Here is a 17,102-nt window from a genome sequence, read left to right on the forward strand (position 1 = left end):
CCCTAAAAAGACGAAAACAATAGGGCTTTTCGCCTGAAAGCGAAAAGCCCTAACTAGACCTTTTTTGTCGTTCAACAAAAACGGAGGGCTTTTCGGCGCTTAAAATCATATGGACCTTAAAGAGCGATAACTCTAACAAAATGAAAAACATAAAAAAATAATCAAACCGGATAAAGTCTTCAGGAGCTTATAAAAATGGAAACCTAAAGAATATGTAATTCTCACTAGAGCTCTGCAAAGGGGGATAACTCTTACAATGTTATTTTGAACATTACTAAAAGTTACTATATTTCAGGTGTCTAAAACACCTATAAGGGGTCAAAAAGTGACCCCACGGACCATTATTTTTAAACTGAACCCTTTATGCTGAACTCAGAATCGAAAACTGTTTAAAGATTCATTGAGAAATGAAAGTTACATGGGAAAAACTGTTTTCAAAGTTAGCCCCTTGAAATCCCTTATTTTTCAGAATTTCATTCTCAGACCCTTATTGCGTCGAAACATTATCAAAGTCATTATGTTACTCGATTTTCACTAGAATATCTTATTTAGTTTAGGAGATATCGTGACATGTTCATTTTCCATTTAACATGGGAACTCCCATAGACAGATTCAGAGATTCATAAAACCGGAAGTACTTGTCATATTGATGCCAAACTTGAAACCTAAAGAGTATGTAAGCCCTCCAACAGATGTGCAAGGAGAGATAACTCTTACTTCATCATATTTGAAATAGATAAAAATTTCATTATTTCAGTCTTCTGTAACTCCTATAAGGGGTCAAAAAGTGACCCCACGGACCATAATTTTTAGATTGTACTCTTTAAGCTAAACCCAGAATAGAAAACTGTTTTAAAATTCATTAAGAATTAAAAAAGTTATGGGCAAAGGTCAGTTTTCAACTTTGACCCCTTAGAAATCCCTTATTTTCCAGAATTTCATTTTCAAACCCTAATGGGCTTGAAAGAATATCACAGTCATTGTATCACTCAATTTCCACAAGAATATCTTCATTACTTTAAGAGATATCGTGAAATGTGCAATTTTCAATTTTAACATGAGAACTCCCATAGACAAATTTAGAGATTCATAAAACCGGAAGTACTTGTCATATGCATACCAAACTTGAAACTTAAAGAGTATGCAAGCCTGTTAACTGATGTTGAAAGGGAGGTAACTCTTACTCCATTACTTTTGTAATGAATAAAAATTACATTATTTCAGTCTTCTGTAACTCCTATAAGGGGTCAAAAAGTGACCCCACGGACCATATTTTTTAGATTGTTCTCTTTGATCTGAACCCAGAATAGAAAACTGTTTGAAAATTCATTGAGAAATAAAAAAGTTACAGGAAAAAATATGTTTTCAATGTTGGCCCCTAGAAATCCCTTATTTTCCAGAATTTTCTTTCCATGACCTGATGAGGTCGGTACCGTATCAAGGTCATCCTACACTTAAAATCTCACAAAAATATCTTGATTATTTTAAGAGAAAATATGCCACGACTAATTTCAATTTAATATAGAAACTCCCATAGACAATTTTCAAAGACCACTGAAACCGGAAGTTCGGCTCGGATCGATATGAAACTTACAGTATATGTTCAACTTCTTAGTCTCAACGTATTTCAATGCTCAAAATGATTTTCAAACCTTAATTGTGACTTTTAAAAATTTCATCCCCCCTCTTTGAATGTTTGAAGTCTTATATCTAAGAAAGTATCAGTGGTCGAAAATCACCGTCGCTGACTTTCTTGTAGGTATTGGTCTCTAGAATTTATATCTTGAATTTGAGAGTCTATACATTCAGAATGAGAAAGATTTTAGCTTCTTTAGGTATTTTAGTTATTCTTTAGTAGAAACCGGAAGTGAAGAGACCGGAAGTTCAATACCTTACATACGCGAGATATTTACATTTCCTATTTAGTGGTTATAAGGAAAAAATCCTATTTCTAAAGGTACTCCTCAAATGCTGAACGAAAAAAGTGTTCAGTATAATAATAATAATAATAATAATAATAATAATAATAAAAAAGACGAAAACAATAGGGCTTTTCGCCTGAAAGCGAAAAGCCCTAATAAAAAGAAACAATACAATCACTATAGGTCTTCCGTTGTGAACGGAAGACCTAATAATAAGAAACAGAGTAAAAACAATATGTTCCCAAACTTCGTTTGGGGAACATAATAACACATGGTCTATGTGTTTAAGGACTTGTCTTAATAACTTAGGGTTTTCTTATTTAACAAATTTTAATATGTCATTGAAACCAGTGCTTAGCATTGTTAAGCAACGTATTCATGATCAAATATTACAAGAACAAAATGCAAGTATTATGAACTCCTCAAAACTATCATTCTATCAAAACTTCTGTTTTAATAATAAACGTGCACATTATGTTGATAAACTAGAGTCACTGCATGATAGATCATTTTTAGCAAAAATTAGGTTAAGTGCACATAATTTAGAAATTGAAAAAGGTAGATATGTTGAAATTAATAAAAATGATAGGTTGTGTAAAGTTTGTCAAAACCTTGATATTGAGGATGAAAAACATTTCATTTTGCTCTGTCCGAAATATGAAGCACAGAGAAAAATATTCAAAACAAAATTATCTACTTTCCCTAATTTCAACCAAACAATCCATGATAATGACAATTTGTTAAAATCATTGATGAAAACCAGGTGTAAAAGGGTTCTTAAAATATTATCTTCATTTTTATGTCAAATATCTGATATTAGAAAAAATGTTCTAGCTATAAATGAGTAACTACATTGTTATGAATCACCTAGTATCTGATGAGTACACTACATTATTTGCTACACCAATTGTTTGTATTCTAGTTGTGTTCTACTGTATTATTATACTTATTAATGTGTTCTGTATGGGCCTTTACCAATTACTGTAATTGTGTTTGTGCCAATAAAATATTTTTATTTTTTATTTTTTTTTTTTTATAATGTACATGTATATGTAATTTCAAAGAAAGAAAAGATTTAGGGAGAAAGTTTAGTGAGAGGAAAACAGAACATACATACTGACTGCGGAAGTTTATTGTGTGTTTTGTGAGCTATAGAAATAAACATCATTTATTTCATGCATTTTTTATTATTCTTTTCTTCCTAATTACAAGACACGTTGTTAAGTGAGTATTTTCTAACACACTATTAAAAATCACACGGATCAGAACTAAAACCTCATACCATTAATAAGAGTTTGACCACTTTTTCAGAGGAATCAAACTTCACAGATTGGGGAAATATTTGTGATATGGATAAATTCATGTCGTACCTCGGCGCAGTTGTTTCTAAATGTTTAGCAAATGAGAAATCACGATCTATTTCTTCCTACCAGTTCTATGGATGATGAATGCAATATTTGTATGCTCCACTATACAGGATACTCACAGGTCAACAGGGGATACTTACTCCTCCATGGCACCTGATCCCACCTCTGATGATTTTAGAGGTCCGTGTTTGCTCTGCTCCCGATTTGTTTTGCTTCAATGGACTTTTGAGCTGTTCGTTATCTCCATATTTCACAACCAACAGTTACAGTTTCGAACTATTTTCTACTGAAAGGTCAAAATCAACTTCATTCATTGGGGTAGAAATGCATCGGTGACTTTGATAAATAATAAGGGTTGCACCATTTCAACTGTCGCTACGCGAAAACACACATATTTTCTTTATTTATGCCATTGCTTGTGGACAAATGAAATCCACATATCAATGCCCCTTCCCCTTAAATTCCAAAAATCAAATGTTAATTCTTCTTTTAAATTAAACCAAAAAAATGGTTTTAAAAAAACCCTGAGTTTATAAAGTGTGCAAAACACTACCATCTCATAATCTCTCTTCAATCGAGTCTAGAGGTGAATAAAAGAATTGAAAAGATTATGTTAACATACTAGTAATGGTTCCCGTGGAAAAGGTTTGTAACAATAAAGTCGTTGTTTGTAAGATTTTAGAAGAACTTAATTTTTCTGGTAATCCATCTATATTCACAGTCCCCTTTCGAATTTGATACGCTTTCAAATGAAATACATGTGTATATGGAGATAACAAACAGTATTCAAGCGCAAAGTTCATTTAGACAATACAAATCGGGAGCAGAGCAAACACGAACCTCCAAAAACATCAGAGGTGGGATAAGGTCTGGAGCTTGGACTCTCATGATCAGTCAGTTTTATAAGTGGAAAAACCCACGAAATGTTTATATCATGTAGCTTTAAATGGGAAATATGACGCACGCTTGACAACGTCCCCAGAAACATTCAGTCGGTATATTTCTGCGTGCAGTTGGGGGAGGGGTTATTGCACAAATTAATGTCGAAGATACGCAAAAAAAGGAAGAGGATCAACTGATGTTCCCTCCCCCTTCCCCCGTTCATACAGACGTGAGATACATTAATGACTTGTATATAGAACTGGGCATTCAACTTTGCCCAAAACCCTTCATGTCTGTAATAAAAGAAAATATTTTACAATAATGATTTCAAAATTTAATCGGTCATGCAATACAGCCTGTCAGATTATCCCAACAGTGGCTGTCAGCTATCATCCGCAACTGTACTCGGCAATGCTGGTACCGGACATCCATGACTGTACCTGCTCACTAATATCAAAAACGGAATGTCAGAGCAAGATTTTCCGGATTGTTCAACGTATTAAACTATATGTCGTTGATTAAGTATGGATTGTTTTTTAATGAAAAATACGAAATGTGTTAATATTTCTGATTTTAAATAAATCTACTTTATGGAAGGCTGTAATCGCCAAAACGGTAACGATAACTGGCTTAGTGAATATATCGCGGAAAATATATGTAAACTTGACTATGCCTAAATCCATTGCATGAATCGCTATTATCTCTAAAAAGTAACATTTACTACAGCGTACATTTTGTATATCTATGACTGTATCCTGTGCCTGATATACAACATCTGCGACTGTACCTGTGCCGTACATACACACTACCACTGACTCAACCCGCGCTTGATTAATAACATCCACAACAAAAAAATCTGTGGATTTTCTCCGATTTAGATTTAAACTGAATTCAATCAAAGCGCAATTAACGCTAATCTTTATATTACCCATGACAGTGATACCGAGACAAACGATGTCAGCAGTAATTAGGGAAGGATCCAAAACTTTTACAGATTTAAGTTTAAAGCTTTATGTTCAGAGTACAATATGAGCCAGGTCTTTAATTTTTTTTTTTTGGGGTGGGGGTGGGGGGGTGGGGGGGGGGTGGGGGTGGGGGGCTGGGGGCATGATTTCAATATCCTACGTGCTCAATAATAATGATGAATTTAAAATGAAACATGCTAGTATAATTATAGAAAATATATGAGTAAACAATAAACAAAGTAAAATAAAAAAGGAAATTAAAATAAATATTGGAATTAATTTGTAATCCTTAATTTTATGTTAGAAAGTATAAGTACGTCACAATATTATCAATTTCACCCATTTCATTGATCACGCAAGTGGTGTCAATGAAAAACACAGGTTTTTTCCCATAAATATATGTCTTACGATATATACGGGTGGAATGGGCTGATTCACCCGTTTTCAATGTGTTATATATAAACATCTCAAGTGCAACCCAGGAAGTAGCCTCCTATGCCCTGCATGAAAAAGAATAGATACTGACAAAAAAAAACCTTTATTTATTTACAAAGTACATAAAATTTACTAGGCACAGGCATCAAAGTTGTAAAAATAGACTGGAAGACCCCCCCCCCCCCAAAAAAAAAAAAAAAATTCTCAAAAGAAATAAAAATTAATTTTATATGCATGGAACAATTAACATCTTGACTGGTCGATAACCGTGGTGTGATACCTGAAATATGTAGGGTATGGTATTAAAATAATTGATCATATTAAAGGAAATTAATGCTATAATTATCGAAAACATCCGAAGAAAATATTTGTATAAGTAAATATTTTTATTAGATCCACCTCTCTAAGATTCTGCTGTACTGTCCAGACAACTCTAGAAATTTTACACCATGACTGTACCGGTGTCTGATTGACAACATCCACGACTGTACCTGTCCAGTACACACACTTTATTCTACATCCATGACTGTACCAGTGCTTATAAACAACATCCATGACTGTACCTGTGCCTTTTAAACAACATCCCTGACTGTACCTGTGCCTTATAAACAACATCCCTGACTGTACCTGTGCCTTATAAACAACATCCCTGACTGTACCTGTGCCTTATAAACAACATCCATGACTGTACCTGTCCAGTACACACACTTTATTCTACATCCCTGACTGTACCTGTGTCTTATAAACAACATCCATGACTGTACCTGTCCAGTACATACACTTTATTCTACATCCCTGACTGTACCTGTGCCTTATAAACAACATCCCTGAGTGTACCTGGGCAGTATACACATCTTACTCTACATCCCTGACTGTACCTGTGCCTTATAAACAACATCCATAACTGTACCTGTCCAGTACACACACTTTTTTCTACATCATTGACTGTACCTATGTCTTATAAATAATATCTACGACTGTACCTGTCCAGTATACACACTTTATTCTACATCCATGACTGTACTTGTGCCTTATAAACATCACCCACGACAGTACCTGTGGTGTATACACATCTTACTCTACATCCATGACTGTACCTGTGCCTTATAAACAACATCAACGACTTTAGCTGTCCAGTACACACACTTTATTTTACATCCATGACTGTACTTGTGAGTTATAAACAACATCCACGACTGTACCTGTGCAGTATACACATCTAAATCTACATCCATGACTGTACCTGTGCCTTATAAACAAGATCCACGACTGTACCTGTGCAGTATACACATCTTACTCTACATCCCTGACTGTACCTGTGCCTTATAAACAACATCCCTGACTGTACCTGTGCCTTATAAACAACATCCATGACTGTACCTGTCCAGTACACACACTTTATTCTACATCCATGACTGTACCAGTGCTTATAAACAACATCCATGACTGTACCAGTGCTCATAAACAACATCCATGACCGTACCTGTGCCTTATAAACAGCATCCATGACTGTACCTGTGCCCTATAAACAACATCCCTGACTGTACCTGTGCCTTATAAACAACATCCCTGACTGTACCTGTGTCTTATAAACAACATCCCTGACTGTACCTGTGCCTTATAAACAACATCCCTGACTGTACCTGTGCCTTTTAAACAGCATCCATGACTGTACCTGTGCCTTATAAACAGCATCCATGACTGTACCTGTGCCCTATAAACAACATCCCTGACTGTACCTGTGCCTTATAAACAACATCCCTGACTGTACCTGTGCCTTATAAACAACATCCATGACTGTACCTGTGCCTTATAAACAGCATCCATGACTGTACCTGTGCCTTATAAACAATATCCCTTACTGTACCTGTGCCTTATAAACAACATCCCTGACTGTACCTGTGCCTTATAAACAACATCCATGACTGTACTTGTCCAGTACACACACTTTATTCTACATCCATGACTGTACCTGTGTCTTATAAAGAACATCCCTGACTGTACCTGTGCAGTATACACATCTTACTCTGCATCCATGACTGTACCTGTGCTTATAAACAACATCCATGACTGTACCTGTGCAGTACACACACTTTATTCTACATCCCTGACTGTACCTGTGCCTTATAAACAACATCCCTGACTGTACCTGTGCAGTACACAAACTTTATTCTACATCCATGACTGTACTTGTGCCTTATAAACAACATCCACGACTGTACCTGTGCAGTATACACATCTTACTCTACATCCATGACTGTACCTGTGCCTTATAAACAACATCCACGACTGTACCTGTACCTTATAAACAACATCCATGACTGTACCTGTGCCTTATAAACAACATCCATGACTGTACCTGTGCAGTACACACACTTTATTCTACATCCCTGACTGTACCTGTGCCTTATACACAACATCCACGGCTGTACCTATGCAGTACACACACTTTATTCTACATCCATGACTGTACCTGTGCCTTATAAACAACATCCACGAATGTACCTGTGCAGTACACACACTTTATTCTACATCCCTGACTGTACCTTTTCTTATAAACAAGATCCACGACTGTACCTGTCCAGTACACACACATTATTCTACTTCCATGACTGCATCTTGCTTTATTAACAACATCCAAGAAAAGTTATTCAAGGCTCTACTTATGGTTTGTTCTTTTTCGTTTGTGACCCGAACCCCCACCCCCAATGCAACCCCCACCCCGTCAAAAAATATGAATCATATGCCTGCAAGAAAGCGTGGGATTTAGACTTTTGTTTTTAAGAGGAAATACTCCTTCTTTCGATATACTCCATCCTCGCCTTCACAACCTCTGCCAAGTTTTATTATTATTGTAGAAGAGTTTATAAGTAATGGATTAATTATTTTAAAATCAGTGTCAAAAAGTTAACTGCTCATTTAAAACTCTTCTCATAAAGAGGGGGAAGGGTTAGACAATTTTATAAATTGAAATCGGGTTTTAAACATAACGAGTGAACCAGATTTTCAAATACTCATGGAAATGGATAAATAACCATCAAATCTCTCCGTATGTTTAACTTATGTAAAAGTCAACTGACATATTAGATTCATTGGCAATAAAATGACTAATTTTGCTGCTTTTATTCTGTAAACATATGTTCTACACCCTCACCCCCCCCCCCCCACCCCACCCCCAAATAACTCACTCCCCTGAAACAAAAAACAATTGGTATAAATTTGAAGTTGTGAAATAACAATTCATAGTACTTGAAAAAGGAATTGTTGTTTCAGTGAGGGGGGGGGGGGATAAAAATATTTTCCGTTGATTTCTATAGAGATGAAGTTTTACCAAAATTATAAACTTATCTCTCTTTGTTTTCCCAAATAAGTTATGTTTTCTGATAAAATTCACATAAATATTCGGTATATAAATATAAAAAAATCATTCCAATATGTTAACTTTCTAAATTAACTCTGCGATAGGTGGCAGAATTTTACTATCATTCTCGCTATCATATGGTTTATTCAAGCATGCGTATTAAAGCTATTGAGACAAGCCTTCTGCATTAGCAATACTAGTCCCCTACCGGAAAGTGTAATCTGGTTCCCATTAAAAATTGAAAATGCTGTAATTCTGTCAAAAAATCATTGAAGCGGAACATAATGCAAACTTGATCTATAACTCATCAGGATACACTGACATACCAAACATCAACACTCAATATCTGCAAACGTTTTTTTAAAAAAGTGTGGAAAACCCTTAAAAATTAAAAAGGTTGTAATTCCCTCAAAAATCAATGAAGCAGAAATTAAAAACTTGATCTGTAACTCATCAATACACACTAACATATCAAAATCAGCTTATCTGCAAGCGTTTAGAAAAAAATGCGGAAAACCAAGTGGGACAGAGTGAAAGAGGGACAGCTAGGCGGACAGACAGACGGACGGACAGACTCAGAGGAAACCTATCGTCCCCTCCGGTTTCAATTTATTTTATTAGTTGTTTATAGAAACCGGATGGGACGATAGAATTCCTCTGAGTCTGTCCGTCCGTCTGTCGGTCTGTCAGTCTTTCCCACTTGGTTTTTCCGCACTTTTTTCTAAACGCTTGCAGATATTGAGCTGATTTTCGGCATGTGAGTGTATCTTGATGAGTTACAGATCAAGTTTGCATTTCGTTACGCTTCAGTGCTTTTTGACGGAATTACGACCTTTTCATTTTTTCAGGGTTTTCCGCAATTTTTTTCTAGACGCTTGCAGATATTGAGCTGATTTTTGGTATGTGACTTTACCATGATGAGTTATAGATGAAGTTTTTATTTCGTTCTGCTTCATTGATTTTTGAAGGAATTATGGCATTTTCAATTTTTAACGGGAACCAGATTACACTTGCCGGTAGGGGACTAGTATTGCTAATGCAATACTCTCAGAATGCTTATTCTTGATGAAAGGGCAGATTAATTACTCTCTTTGCATAAATGTACCACAAAATTAGAACTCTTTAGTGTGCAGTGTATAGAGGGCTCTTAAGCACATGAAAAAAAATCGAACTTTTTCCTCATTTTCCTCTCCTGTTTATGTCATGTTTCATCATTGGCTTATTTCTTAATTCTTTTGAATGCCATTTAAACATTGAATTGTGAAGTGTAGATAATGTAGTATTACATGAACTGCAATAATTATTTTCAATAGGTCTTTCTTTGTTAACACGATAAAATGCACTATTCCATCCTAAAATGTTTTCAACTATGAAAACATTTTTACACCTTCTTCTGTGCCAATCCCAACGTTGCGGGGTATTATTATCATAGTTTACAACTGATTATACGTCAAACGTATACGACAAATGTTTATTAAAATTAATTAAAATTAATAATAGTAATTAGCTATGAGTTGACTTATAGCTTTGAGTTTTCCACCTGTACACTCATGATTATTCGTGTCTCGAACTTGATTCTAATTGATTTTCATGGTCAAATTTTAAGAGTCAATGACACACTTAAAGATCAAAATTTGTGAGTAAAATAAAATTGTTTAGATTTTTTATGGAAGGATGGTCCAAATACAGTATACAATACGTACCTCTTAAACCCTGAGAAGTTTATTGTGTGTAAATCTTGATTATAAGGCATAGATACAGTCATAGATGTAGTGTGTGTCATACACAGGTACAGTTGTGGATGTTGTTTATAAGGCACAGGTACAGTCATGGATGTAGAATAAAGTGTGTATACTGGACAGGTACAGTCGTGGATGTTGTTTATAAGGCACAGGTACAGTCATGGATGTAGAGTTAGATGTGTATACTGCACAGGTACAGTCGTGGGTGTTGTTTATAAGGCACAAGTACAGTCATGGATGTTGTTTATAAGGCACAGGTACAGTCGTGGATGTTGTTTATAAGGCACGGGTACAGTCAGGGATGTAGAATAAAGTATGTATATATGCACAGGTACAGTCGTGGATGTTGTTTATAAGGCACAGGTACAGTCATGGATGTAGAGTTAGATGTGTATACTGCACAGGTACAGTCGTGGATGTTGTTTATAAGGCACAAGTAGTCATGGATGTAGAATAAAGTGTGTGTACTGGACAGGTACAGTTGTGGATGTTATTTATAAGGCACGGGTACAGTCAGGGATGTAGAATAAAGTATGTATATATGCACAGGTACAGTCGTGGATGTTGTTTATAAGGCACAGGTACAGTCATGGATGTTGTTTATAAGGCACAGGTACAGTCAGGGATGTTGTTTATAAGGCACGGGTACAGTCAGGGATGTAGAATAAAGTATGTATATATGCACAGGTACAGTCGTGGATGTTGTTTATAAGGCACAGGTACAGTCATGGATGTAGAGTTAGATGTGTATACTGCACAGGTACAGTCGTGGATGTTGTTTATAAGGCACAAGTAGTCATGGATGTAGAATAAAGTGTGTGTACTGGACAGGTACAGTTGTGGATGTTATTTATAAGGCACGGGTACAGTCAAGGATGTAGAATAAAGTATGTATATATGCACAGGTACAGTCGTGGATGTTGTTTATAAGGCACAAGTACAGTCATGGATGTAGAGTAAGATGTGTATACTGCACAGGTACAGTCGTGGATGTTGTTTATAAGGCACAGGTATACAGTCATGGATGTAGAATAAAGTGTGTTTACTGGACAGGTACAGTCGTGGATGTTGTTTATAAGGCACAGGTACAGTCAGGGATGTAGAAAAAATTGTGTGTATATATTGGACAGGTACAGTCGTGGATGTTGTTTATAAGGCACAGGTACAGTCATGGATGTAGAGTAAGATGTGTATACTGCGCAGGTACAGTCGTGGATGTTGTTTATAAGGCACAGGCACAGTCATGGATGTAGAGTTAGATGTGTATACTGCACAGGTACAATCAGGGATGTTGTTTATAAGGCACAAGTACAGTGTTGGATGTAGAATAAAGTGTGTGTACTGCACAGGTACAGTCGTGGATGTTGTTTATAAGGCACAGGTACAGTCATGGATGTTGTTTATAAGGCACAGGTACAGTCGTGGATGTTGTTTATAAGACACAGGTACAGTCATGGATGTTGTTTATAAGGCACAAGTACAGTCATGGATGTAGAATAAAGTGTGTTTACTGGACAGGTACAGTCGTGGATTTTGTCAATCAGACACCGGTACAGTCATGGTGTAAAATTTCTAGAGTTGTCTGGACAGTACAGCAGAATCTTAGAGAGGTGGATCTAATAAAAATATTTACTTATACAAATATTTACTTTGGATGTTATCGATAATTTTAGCATAAATTTCCTTTAATATGATCAATTATTTTAATACCATACCTGTATATTTCAGGTATCACACCACGGTTATCGACCAGTCAAGATGTTAATTGTTCCATGCATATAAAATTAATTTTTATTTCTTTTGAGAATTTTTTTTTTTGGGGGGGGATGTTCTTCCAGCCTATTTTTACAACTTTGATGCCCGTGCCTAGTAAATTTTATGTACTTTGTAAATAAATAAAGGTGTTTTGTCAGGAACTATTCTTTTTCAGGGCATAGGAGGCTACTTCCTGGGGTGCACTTGAGAGGTTTATATATAACACATTGAAAACGGGTGGATCAGCCCATTCCACCCGTATATATCGTAAGACATACAAATGTATATTTATGGGAAATAAAACCTGTGTTTTTCATTGACACCACTTGCGTGATCAATGAAATAATAATTAATAATATTAATAATATTGTGACGTACTTATACTTTCTAACATAAAATTAAGGATTACAAATTAATAGCGATATTTATTTTAATTTCCTTTTTTATTTTACTCGTAAATTTTCTATAATTATACTAGCATGTATCATTTTTAAATTTATCATTATTATTGAGCACATAGGATATTGAAATCATGCCCCCAGCCCCCCCCCCCCCCCCCCAAAAAAAATAAATAAAGACCTGGATCATATTGTTTTCTAAACATAAAGCTTTAAATTTAAATCTGTAAAAGTTTTGGATCTTTCCCTAATCACTGCTGACATCTTTTGTCTCGGTATCACTGTCATGGGTAATATAAAGATTAGCGTTAATTGCGCTTTGATTGAATTCAGTTTAAATCTAAATCGGAGAAAATCCACAGAATTTTTTGTTGTGGATGTTATTAATCAAGCGCGGGTTGAGCCAGTGGTAGTGTGTATGTACGGCACAGGTACAGTCGCAGATGTTGTATATCAGGCACAGGATACAGTCATAGATATACAAAATGTAGGCATAGTCAAGTTTACATATATTTTCCGCGATATATTCACTAAGCCAGTTATCGTTACCGTTTTGGCGATTACAGTCTTCCATAAAGTAGATTTATTTAAAATCAGAAATTTTCTTTCCTCCATATTAACACATTTCGTATTTTTCATTAAAAAACAATCCATACTTAATTAACAACATATAGTTTAATATGTTGAACAATCCGGATAATCTTGCTCTGACATTCCGTTTTTGATATTAGTGAGCAGGTACAGTCATGGATGTCCGGTACCAGCACTGCCGAGTACAGTTGCGGATGTTAGCTGACAGACCCCACTCGATTATCCCACAGTCTGGCTATATATACAGTCACAGTAAAATGTGTAATTTCTTTTTCTTTCTTTTGGCAAAAAAAAATACAAACTTTATTTCAGAGGGGGCACTACCAAACATTTCCTGACAAGCAAAAAAAAAAAAAAAAAGTCATCAGACGTTTTTATTGAGGGGGCATAAGCATATAGTATCTATGTTTACTATAGTAATCTATACATCGGCAAAATTATGGGGGGGGGGGGCACGTGCCCCCCCCCCCGGTTCCTACGGCCATGTGTTTTAATCTTTAACATTACATGTATTTTGTTTCTGCAGTAAATATAGATCGAATACAACATTAGGCTATATTACCCTATCCACAAATAAAGGGCCAAAATATGATTATAAACTGAAAACAAGTTAATTGTTAAAACTAAAGGGAAGCATATACATACTTTTATTTTTTATCGGTCTTAGTATTAAACTCTACACTTGAAATAAGAAATTTCTTTAAATATTGTAATTAAAAATAGACTTATATATAACTAGAGCAGAGCTCGTTGCAAAGCAACGAGTAGGTCTTCCGTTGGAGCTGCGAACAGGAAGAAGTGACCTTGAGTCAAGGTCATGCCACATTCTAAGGTTATAAGCAATCTTGTAAGGGGTATCAACTTGCAGTGTCTCACCAGTAGAAAGACAGTTAAGGAATGTTGTTTCTCCGTTGATGACATTGAACTCGTTCTTAAAATGACCTTGCATCAAGCCATGACACACTCTGGTTATAAGCAAACCCCATCTCGACTCGACAAGTTAACACATGTTTTTTCAGACCATTCATCCAGTCAAAACATTCTTTCCTTAGTGACCCTAAATTTAATCAACATGGCCTTAGGAACCGAGGGGGGCGTGACCCCCAATAATTTTGCCGATATATAGATTACTATAGTAGACATAGATACTATAGCTTGTGCCACTTCAATAAAAACGTCTGATAACTTTTTTTTTTTTTGCTTGTCAAGGAATTTTTGGTAGTTGATGACTTTTTTTTTTGCTTGTCAGGAAATTTATGGTAGTAGTGCCCCCTCAACTGTCAACTGAAAATGTATGGCTGTGCCTCCCCCCCCCCCCCTCCCCCCAAAAAACTGAATTTGCTTCCTACGGGCCTGATCAAGGCAATGATACACTCTGTATGATATCAGCGATACCCTTTTGTGTGTTTCGGACTTGACAAGTTCACAATTTACATTTATTGCATGATAGTGAGGGAGACATGAAGATTTCTTCGCCCATAAAAAATCATATTCCACGAGGGCAACATGAAGATTTCTTCGCCCATGAAAAACCATACTCCCCGAAGGCAACGCCCGAGGGAAATATGATTTTTCATTTGCGAAGAAATCTTCATGTCTCCCTCACTATTATGCAATAAATTGTTTATAATACCGAATTAACCACAATGCAGGAATTACAAAGGAGATCCAATGAATAAAGCAAACATGCATTTGATGAGAACGACATGAAAAAGATGTACCGGTAAGTTACAGGTACACCAATAGCCTCGTTTCATTAAAAAATACATTCCTACTTGACAAATTTGTGTGATCACACCAGTAACATTCAAATACCAACATTACATTTTTACACATTTAAATCGACACAATCAATCAACGATAATATGTTGACGGTGCGACCGTTGGGGCGAGCGCATTGTTCACTTAATTTTAAGATCCGCCTCTTCAAACCGCACGAGACATTTGGAACGTCTAGACTGTGACGTCTCATGACGTATGTTAGCTGTATATTTCCATAAACAAATTTTGAAAAGTGCAAAATTTTTAACAAAGAACGTTTAATCTACTATCTGTATGCAATTCCATTAATTAAGGTGATTTTTGGGGTGAATTTTTAGTTGTTGTTACCGCGCGAACGAAGTTAGCAGCGTCGCTATAAACAATCTAACTCCTCAGTCGTTTAATTGTGACGTCACAATGGTGAAACACGACGTTTTGTTGCAGGGCAAACATGATGGACACGTGACCTTCTCGGCCAATCAAGTTCTATTTTACTAGTGATTTTTCACTTGTAAGCTTGTTTTCACAGATGTATAATAAACTTTATTTTAGATCGTACATCGAAATAAATTATCATAATTTCTATAGTCGTAATTTATTAGTTCAACTCACTGCTTTAAAGGATCATTGTAAATGTTTTATGCCCGATTTGGATACTGAACAACATGTGCTTTTGAAACACTGATGCCCCCATATGGCATCTTATGGCAAAAGTTAAAGTTTCTCATATGCAAGTCAAACTCCATGGTCAAGATCAAAAGATGAAAAAAAAAATGTTATTACCCAAAGAAAGGTCTTGAACAAAGAATATACTGTGAAATATATACTAAGTATGAAAGCCACAGCAGCAACAGTTTAAAAGTTATGGCCAAGGTTAATTTCTTTAAAAGGTCAAACTCCAAGGTCAAGGGATCATAATTGTTTGTGCTTGAGGGCAGGTCTTAATTGTTACAAGGAATACACATGTGGTATTAAAGGTTTGTGTGGAGTTCCGAAATCACGAAATCTTGACATTGTGAGGATGGTACATTACCTATGAAAACATCTTTCAGAAAGATACATGTATATTTTTTTTTACTTCAAGGCTTTGACCTAGAAATTTGACCTACTTATCAAAAATTTAAATTTTGGTCATAAATTTTCCTCCAGAAGAGATAAGGCTTTCATATTTTTTCACATGTGCATTACTTGTGACAAGATCTTTTGGATTGTACTTTGATATTTGACCTTGTGACCTTGATCTTGAAGTCTGATGCACTTTTGAGACCTTTGCAATAACTGTCATTAATTCAATAATTTATGTCTTTTTGTATGATGCACAGACAAGACAGGACACACAAACATGACTGTTACAATATGCCATAGATACATGTATTTGCATCCCATGCACTAAGCGGAGGACCACAATTCTTTGAATTCACTTGTTATTATTATTCTATGGGTTAAAACATTTATTACAGAAACACATGCGTAACATTGAGTCAGCAAATATAGGCAGTTTTTAACCAGTAAATCTTTAATTGTATAAAAGCTCATCATTCTGCAACAGAAAAAGTCCAAGCACTCGATGGTGTATAAATAATTACTTCATAAAAGTTCTACAAATCAATCAATCCCATTTTCTTTAAAAAGAAAATAATACTTTTCCAATTAGAAAATGGGTGGTGCTACGGATCCTTTTAAAAGATATGTTTTATCAATTAATGACAATAACGACAATTACATGATTAGAATCCATTAATCCAATCACAAGTGACAGGTATATAACTCAAGGTCAAAATAGGGGGCAATTAGCACAGTTTGGGGGTATTTAAGGTATGTCACTCATTTCTTGCACTTCAGAACAGTAATTGTTTCAAGTCTTTACATAAGGGGTAGGGGGTCGAAAAAAAGATATCGATTCACAAGGAAAATACATCAGCT

Source organism: Saccostrea echinata, unplaced genomic scaffold, assembly GCF_033153115.1.
Source record: "Saccostrea echinata isolate AGI-Se365-2 ecotype Australia unplaced genomic scaffold, CSIRO_AGI_Sech_v1 ptg000034l, whole genome shotgun sequence".
NCBI classification, from domain to species: Eukaryota; Metazoa; Mollusca; class Bivalvia; order Ostreida; family Ostreidae; genus Saccostrea; species Saccostrea echinata.